Below are 9,586 nucleotides of genomic sequence, written 5' to 3'. Positions count from 1 at the left end.
TTAGTATTAGCGTAGCTGGCCTGATGATCCTGTGCAGTCTTAATCCGTTTCTTGATCTGATCAACAACATCTGCTGTCTGTTGGACTAACTTCGGTCCCTCAGCCTGTCTCTCCCCCACTTCTTCCCACAAGAGTGGTGTACGACAACATCGCGCGTACAACGCCTCAAAAGGAGTCATCCCAATTCTAGTATGATAGTTGTTGTTGTACGCGAAATCAATCAATGGCAAATGATCCTGCCAGGCTGAACCAAAGTCCATAACGCACGCTCGAAGCATATCTTCCAAAGTACAGATAGTGCGCTCTGACTGACCATATGTCTTCGGATGATAGGCCGTACTCAAACTTATAGTAGTACACATCGCACGCTGAACACTCTCCCATAACCTAGAAGTAAACCTGGGGTCTCGATCGCTGACAATGCTCACAGGCACTCCATGAAGTCGAACGTTCTCCTGAATGTACAACCGATCCATACGATCCACATTGTACTCTCGGCTATAGGAAATGAAATGAGCTGACTTGGTGAGTCGATCCACCGCAACCCAGATAGCATCACAGTTCCTCGAGGATACGGGCAAATGGGTCACAAAATCCATCGTGATAAACTCCCATTTTCACTCAGGAATAGGCAGACTGTGAAGCAACCCTCTAGGTCATCGGTGTTCTGCCTTGAACTGCTGACACACCAAACTTCTCAAAACAAACTGATACATACTGCGTTTCATTCCCTTCCACCAAAACCGAGTACGTAGATCCTTGTACATCTTGTTGCTCCCCGGATGAATACTCAACTTAGTGCGATGTGCCTGAGACAAGATCTCCTCTCGCAACTCTTCATCATCTGGAATCACAAGCCTACCAGACAAACACAGAAAACCATCTGACTGATAGTGAAATCCAGACGTGCTACACTTTTTAGCTAGGCGAGCTAAACGCTGAGTCTTCGAGTCAGACATCTGAGCCTCCCGAATCTGCGAATATAAAGCTGGCTCAGATATTATCGCCAACATCTGGATACTGTGCATACCTTTCTTGTGCTTAAAGGTATACCCTGAAGAACAACAATCCCTGATCGCACTACACATCGAACAAGTCTGTAGTGCGGATAGTCGCACCTTGCGACTCAAAGCATCAGCAGTGAGATTAGCAGCCCCCGGATGGTACTTAATCTCGCAATCATAGTCCTTAAGCAAGTCCATCCAACGTCTCTGCCTCATGTTCAACTCTTCCTGAGTGAACAAATACTTGAGACTCTTGTGATCGGTGAAGATCTCAAATTTTTCGCCATACAAATAAGACGCCAGATCTTCAAAGCGAATACAATAGCTGCCAACTCCAGATCAAGGACTGGGTAATTGTCTTCGTTCAACTTCAACTGTCTAGAAGCGTACGCGATCACATGCCCATTCTGAGTTAGGACACAACCTAATCCCTGAAGAGAAGCATCTATGTAAATCACATACCCTCCAGATCCTGACGGTAAAGCCAACACCGGTGCAGAAGTCAACCGCCGTCGAAGCTCGCAAAACTTTTCCTCACACTCGGATGACCACTCGAAATCAACACCCTTGCGGGTAAGCTGGGTCAACGGTCGAGCTAGCTGAGAGAAATTCAAAATGAAGCAACGATAATATCTTGCTAGACCCAGAAAACTATGGATCTCAACAATCGTCATCGGACGCGACCAATTAAGCACAACCTCGATCTTGCTCGGATCAACAAAAATCCCCTCCCTTGAGATGATATGGCCAAGAAAAACCACTCGATCCATCCAGAACTCACACTTACTCAGTTTGGCGTACAACTGCTCATTTCGAAGAGTCTGCTGTACCAACCGTAAGTGAGAAACATGCTCGTCCGTATTACGCGAATACACCAGAATGTCGTCAATGAAGACCACAAAAAACTTGTCCAAATACTCCCTGAAGACACGATTCATCAGATCCATAAATATAGGCGGCGCATTAGTCAATCCAAATGGCATCACTAGAAACTCTTAATGCCCATAGCGAGTACGGAATGCAGTCTTGGCTACGTCGTGATCTCGGATTCTCATCTGATGATACCCAGACCTCAAGTCAATCTTGGATTAAACTGAAGTACCCTGCAGCTGATCGAACAAGTCATCAATATGAGGCAAAGGATATCTGTTCTTCACAGTAACCCGATTCAGCTTTCGATAGTCAATGCACAACCACATAGACCCGTCCTTCTTCTTAACAAAAAGAACAGGAGCTCCCCAAGGAGATACACTAGGATGAATGTACCCCTTATCCAAAAGATCCTGTAACTAATTCTTCAACTCTTCCTCACCATAGAAAAACCAGCTATCACTCCCATTCGGATGAAAGCGTACTAATCTCTGATAGCAGACCACTGAAGCTCAATAGGTAGTCAACATGTCAATCCCCAGAATACAATCAAAGTCATCCATCGCAAGAACCATGAGATTCACTATCAGAATGTTCCCTTCGAACTCTAAAGGGCAACCCATTACTAGACGCTTAGCCAAAGCAGATTGGCCCGTCGGAGTAGAAACAGAAAATACTACGTCTAGTGCAATGCATGGTAACTTATGCCTCTTAACAAAACATGCAGATATGAAGGAATGAGATGCACCAGTGTCAATAAGTACAAGAGCAGGTAAACCATATAACAGAAATGTACCTGCGATGACCTTCTCATTCTCCTCGACTGCCTGATCGTGCCTCAAGGCAAACACCTGGCCAGAAGCCCGCGGCCTCAAATGAAAACTCCCAGCAGACTGTCCCTGCGACCTCTGCTGAACGGTGGCCTGAGAACCCGATCCTGAACCAGAACCAGAACCGCCTCCCCCAGATAGTGGACAATCCCTCCGGAGATGACCCACCTCTCCACAACAGAAACAAGCTCCAGAAGTTCTACGACACTTGTCTGACGGATGGTTCTTCCCGAAATGTTCGCACTTGTCCTTCTTCCCAAAACGAACAACACCAGCAGAACCAGAGGAAGAAGAAGTAGATCCGGACTTCTTGAAAGACTGAGCACGGGGACCCAAAGAACTCGCAGGCCTAGACTGAGAGAAAGACATGTTTCGCCGAATGCTATCCTCCGCCTGGTGACAACGGCTCACCAAACCCTCGTAGGTCATATCATCACCAACCGCCACATGGTCATGAATCTCAGGGTTAAGGCCCTGAAGGAACAGATTATACTTCATCTCAAAACTATCAGCGATCTCGGGGCAATAGGATAACAGATCAAAGAACTTCTGCTGATACTCCTCAATAGACATGGCTCCCTGACGCAATCTCAGTAACTCGCCCACCTTCGTCTGACGGAGTGCAGGAGGAAAATACAGCTTCTGAAAAGCTGTACGGAACTCGGCCCAGGTGGCCACTCCTCTCGCCGCAACAAAGGGTGCAGAAATAAACCTCCACCACCTACGGGCTCGCTCATCCAGAAGATAACCAAGCGTCTCCATCTTCTGCTCCTCAGTACAGTGGAATGTTCGAAAAGTAGGCTCCATGCGGTCTAACCAGTTCTCCGCATCCTCTGGAGACTCGCCTCTCACCAAGGGCTTAGGACCCATAGATAGGAATCGGCGCACACTGAAACTCTGATCATCATGGCGACGATGATGGAGTTCCCTACAATGCTCCCGGTCAGCATCGCCCCAACTTCCACCGCCACTACCATGGCTGCTCTGATCATCGCGGACTGCCATCTACAAAATTACCTCACGGTTATCTTACGCAGAATCTAAATCCCAAGAATACTATGCATGCTCTGATACCATAAATGTAGTGACCCTTACCAGGATCACCTACTAAACAGAACTTAGGCATGCAATTAACTTAATTAAACAGAAATCAGAACTAAGCTGTGGAAACAATAAACAAAAGTACAATCCCAAGGAAAGGTATCTACAATACCCAAATAGTTTATACAACCAAATCGAACGCTGTATCAACCTTAATACAACAGAATAAAAACCAAGACGAAGCTCCAGCTGGCCAACCACTGCCTAGCCCCTCTTGGATCCACCCGCCTCATCCAATCGCAAACCTGCCCCATGGAATAGGGTGTCCAGAAACACAGAGTACGAGACATGAGCATAAAATGCTCAGCACGAGAGTATGAGTATACATGAATGAAAGTGTACCGCCTACTAACTAGAGGTCAAGGATCAGATAACAAAGACAGACCGGGCCTTGGCATGTAGCACTCTGTTCCGTCGCTTCAGGAGGTGGCTCACATACCGATAACCAGTGAATATGTGGGACCCAAATTGATAGAAGTCCATCCACTAACAGGATAGGGTAAAACCCTACTAACAGATATCTCAGAAGAGATAGCTCAAGATGCAAATGTATGAAGCATAAAATCATGTCATATAAATCATGAAGTCACATAATACAAGCATACTCAGTTAGGATATCTCGAATAGTACTTTTGTACCTCAAATGCTAGGCGCGCTCTACCAGCTCTAGGTCTACGCCTATAATTCGCACTACAATGCCAAATGATACTAATATCATTATAGTGCTCTAAAAGCCTTAACTAAGCTTTTGCATACTCCTAAATATTTTTAGGAAGCAAAAGCTACACCTGTCGTTAGCCCTTTGCTGTCGATTGCCTCAAAACTAGGTCATAGCTCCGCTACGACGCCTGGATCGCTATGTCACTTCCTGATTCCCAACGGGACGCCTAGAATTCCCTAGATCTAAGCTGGAAGACCGAGGAATCGATAGAGAAGAGGTGAATGGTGCACTCAAAAGTGAAGCTCGGCACCCCTATTTATAGACGGAGTTCGGGCCGTCCAAACTGACTTCGGGCCCTCCGATCGCAGCTTCGGGTCGTCCAAACCCGATAATGCGTCATTTCCTACGTCAAAAAAATGACATCATCCATGACGTCTATCGGCAGAACGATCGGAGCGTCCGAACCCTCTTCGGGCCGTCCGAACTTCAACATCGGAGCCTGCGAACGCGACAACGGAGCCTCCAAACTCGACAACCCTCTAACCATTATCGAGCGTTCTGAATCCATTTCCGAACCTTGTTAACCCATCTAGGACTTCCTTAATCATGTTTCATTTAATCTAACTTGATCATACTATTAATTACTCATTAATCGATAATTCTGGATACGGGTTAATACATTCTTCATCTCTCATGAACTTTAGGTCACCTATATTTAAAATGAAGGATTTTTACGTCGTTTTTGCCTTTGTCGCGCGCCGAAATCGAATGTCACCAATACAAGCAATTTACGCAATTAAATTTTAATATCATCTAAATAAATTTTAAGGAGATTTAAATCATTTAAATTACCAAAAATTTTAGAATTTTAAACATTTAATCTAATTTAGGTATGAAATTTAATTTATGGATTTTTAGGCGTCACACTTCTCTTCTGGAATTGGTTGTAATCGGATTTCCATCTTGAAGTTTATCAATAAATGTGGATGGTTTCCCGTGGATGTAGACCTTGTCAAAGGGTCCGAATCACGTAATTGAATTGTGATCTTGCTTGACTTGTGTTGTGTGTTCTTCATATAGATTGCTAGTTACTGCTGTTTATTTCCATCTTGCATTCGTTTGTGAATTGGAGGTTGTTGAATAAGAGATTGTTGTGTTTTGTTTCTGGATTAATTCTTAACAGGTATAATCGATGCTTCTGCTTCCCTTTTTTGGGTGGAAATTGGGTGTTTTTAGATTTTTTGGAAGATTAGGGTTATTTTTCCCTCGATTGGGATTCAATTTTCATATTATTATTTTAGATTATTTTTTATATGAATTGTTGATTCCGAGTAGGAATTAGATTCTTTTAATGCATTCATTCTTGTGGGTGAAGATTCGTTTATAAAAATTTGATGTTTTCCCTCCTTTTTGACATTTAGTTGCTATTTCAAATTTGAAACAAATATGAATATATGATATTTATATCTTAATTTTGATAGTTGATTCAAGAAATTTGTGTATTATAAAGTTAATATATTTACAATCTGGAAGTACTAGCGTAGTTCATTCAATCTGTACATGTAGTGCTGTTTTTGGCACATAGAGAAATTTTGGCTTGGTGTGTCAAGTTTCATATGAAGTTAATCCAAAGTTCTTTCATTGACTTTGTATCTAGAATCAAGAATTGGTTGTTTGCTGCCAGACAAATTTATGTTTTTTTTCTGAATTGTATCATGATTAATTTTATTTAGTGTTTCATATGATAGTTTTGAGTGCAAGAATAATTAAAATAAAGCGAGGAATATATTTTAGAAAGAAAAATTATTTTCATTTTGATGTCATTGTAAATTCAAGCATTGTTTGTGTTGATCTGTTTTTTCTTTGAGTATCATCTCAAAGTTACTGTTTTGTGTTACATATTATATATTCAAAACCAGAACTAATTTTATGTTGATAAGAGTGTGGAGTATGCATTTCTATATTTGGCTTCTAAGTTGTGAAGATACAAGCGACTTTTTATAATTTTTCTTGTGAACACATTTAATTATGATGGTTTATTTCATATTGCTTCATATTACAGATTCATGTGTATTTTTATCTTGGCATTGTGTATGCTAATGTTAAGAAATTTATGTTTTTGTAGTATAGGCCAATTTATTTCGACACTGAACCATCAAGAAAGCTAGACTATAATGATGTTACAACTTTCGACAACTAAAAGATCGGACAAGGTATTGGAGCAGTACGATTTTGTTTATTGTAAAGGTGGTTGAAGGAGTTGGAGAAGATGAAGTAGTGGAGAGGCGATTTTAATGAAGTTGGGAAGTGTCGTGTTTTCTTGGATAAGCTTTCGGAATGCGTCCACGTCGGTGGTTCGGAGGGCTCCCTTGCCTCCATGTTTACCATGAATATTTCCTTATGGCGTGGCTCAATGTTACCTTCTCTTGCCCCTACTGTCGAGCCAAAGTTCCACCAGTCATTCACCATTCATTGCATTGACAAGGGTCACTTTAAACTTTAAAGTCTATAGATAGTTTCTTGTTTCCATAAAGTTGTAATTTTTTATCTCTATTTTAGTCTATTTTGCGTTTTTAATTTTGAAATTTTATGATGTTTTTTCCTCTCAACATTTTAAATGAGAACTATATGGTTTAAATTTTTTTTTAATTTAGCACTTATAAATTATGTATTTATGTTAGGATCGAAAAAGGTTTTTTTAAGGAGGGGGGTGGGTAAATACACTATTTTAAAATTTTAAAGATACTTCGATCTGATTTGTGTAAACCAGACAGAAGTTTTAATTGCTTAAAAACTTTGTTCTGCTCGAAAGATCTGAAAAAGAAAGGCGGAATAATCTTTCTCACAGATTGAACTTAAATAAGCTAAGGCAGATCAAATATTGCAAGTGCAGTAAGTAAAAGAGTAAGGCAAGAGATTGTTTCTAGAAGTTCGGAGCTGAATCTCCTACGTCTCCCCTTCTTCTGTTTTCAAAAGGATTTCACTAGAAAACTTTGATTTATACAACGTTTCTACAAATCCAATCCAATCAATCCTATAAGAGGAACTCCTAGCAATACACTTTCTCTAAGCAGATCAAACACTCTGCTTGAGTTATAAAAGGAAGTCACAAAGTGTGCTTCGAAACTTTGATTTGGAAAGCTACAAATAGCTTTGATCTGGATCGTTCTCGATGTGATATAGATTTCGTTTGGGCTCGATCTATCTTGAAATATTCTCTAACTCGGAGTTTTGAAACTTTGATCTGGTAAGATGATTTTCTGAGTTGAGATATGAAGTGAAGGCTTTTTGGCTTTTCGGATGAGTTGAAGAGCAAGCTTTTAATTCATGGTTTCTGTGTTGTTCACTCTATTGCTTGAATCTTTTAATCATCACGTATTTATAGCTTTAAAAACTAGCCAATGAGCCGCCAATATCTTCTAAGAATGAGCCGCCAACATATCTCATAAATTGGCTCACAAATCTTGACTTTAAGGAAAGCTTTCCAATGTTTAAATTTTCAACAAATGCTTTTGTCTTCTAGCTCAACAACTTTGGCAACTTGATGCTTTCATCCATTTGCTTGATCCGATCTGAGTTTTTGGCAATTAAACTTGATCTGGGTGAAATGTAAGTAATTGATCTGAATATTATTTGCACTTCATCTGATATAAGATTTTGATCGATATGGATTGCGGATGGTCATTTGATCGGAAACTTGTTCTGGATATGAGAATCAACTTTCTTGAGTTCGATATGTATAAATCCATTAGTCTTGATTGATCTGAGATCCAATTTCCGTTTATCCTTAAGATCTTATTTATTTTAGTACTTGGTTTTGTTTGATCTGTTATCACCAAAACTTATAATTTAATCACCAATAATTTCCCCCTTTTTGGTGATGTCAAAACCAAGTGACTTTTATCAATAACTGGAACAATAAGACTTTCCAAAAGTATTGTTTCATAGATAGAATAAAAGTCTTTCTTGACAAAATAAATGTCAAAACTTAATATCTTCAAAAATCGTCAGACTTTGATCTGCTTGTCGTACTTTGATATGCTTACTACTTCTTTCCTTTTCCTTTAGCCTTTGACGAGGTAGCCTTTTTCCCTTTTTGGCATCATCAGCCTCAGATAGTAGATCAAGAATGATTGTGAGCTGGGTACCAAAGGTATCATGAAGCTTGTGATTGTGGGTTTCAGTGGAAGCTTGTAGGCTATCACCTTTGTTTGTTTTCTTTGCACATGCATCACATACTCAGATATATTACTGACCATCTTCAACATCCTTACCTTGAAGTCTTTCAAATCTTTAGAAGTTTGAGTTGTTTCTGTCTGCAACTCAGATACCAGATTGAATAGTTGGTTCAAGGATTCAGATAAGAACTGAGGAAGAAGAACATCTTTCTGTTGCAGAGAAGGAGCAGCATCTTTAGAGGAGGCAAAATTACAGATTTGGAGAACTGGAGCGACAACAGTTTGAGGCTCTGAATCAATCCCTTCAATAAGAATTGGTGAACCTTAAATTGATTGTAGTTGAAGAGCAGCTTCACTTGAGATTGATATCTCTGATATCTCCGCAGAAGGAATCTTCAATTCCTTTTCGAACACAAAAATTATAGGATTGAACAGAGTGTGAATTGGATCAATCTTGATTACCTTGAAGATATAAGGAAGTTTCAATTTAGGCACTCTGTCTGCTTCCTCAATCAAAACTGTGCAGATGTATCATGAATTTGTTATGTAGCTGTAATGAAAGGAATTATAGTTGTGTTCGGATCAAAATTTAGCTCTTCAAAAGAAGTTGAGACCATCGTTTGTTCTGGAGGCTAGGTAAGAACATCCTCAAATAAAGATTCTTCAGAAGTAGGATTATTCATCTGAGATTCATTTATAGGTTGATCAGCAGATGACTCTTCAATCTGAGTGTCAATAAAAAATTCCACCTCCAAAGGTTCTTCAGGTAAAAAATCAGTCAGATGAGTTTTCGGAGGAGAAAATTGTTGTCCTGGAGAAGGATGTGGTGAGACATGATCATCAGAATGAGTCTTGATGATCAGACCAAAGTCTTATGTATCAGAAAAGGTCTCAGATGAAGTAGTTTGAGCTGTTTTGGATGATGAGATTTCAACAGGAAAA

The sequence above is a fragment of the Henckelia pumila genome, chromosome 3 (assembly GCF_033568475.1).
Source record: "Henckelia pumila isolate YLH828 chromosome 3, ASM3356847v2, whole genome shotgun sequence".
NCBI lineage: Eukaryota > Viridiplantae > Streptophyta > Magnoliopsida > Lamiales > Gesneriaceae > Henckelia > Henckelia pumila.
This window is presented reverse-complemented; position numbering follows the sequence as displayed.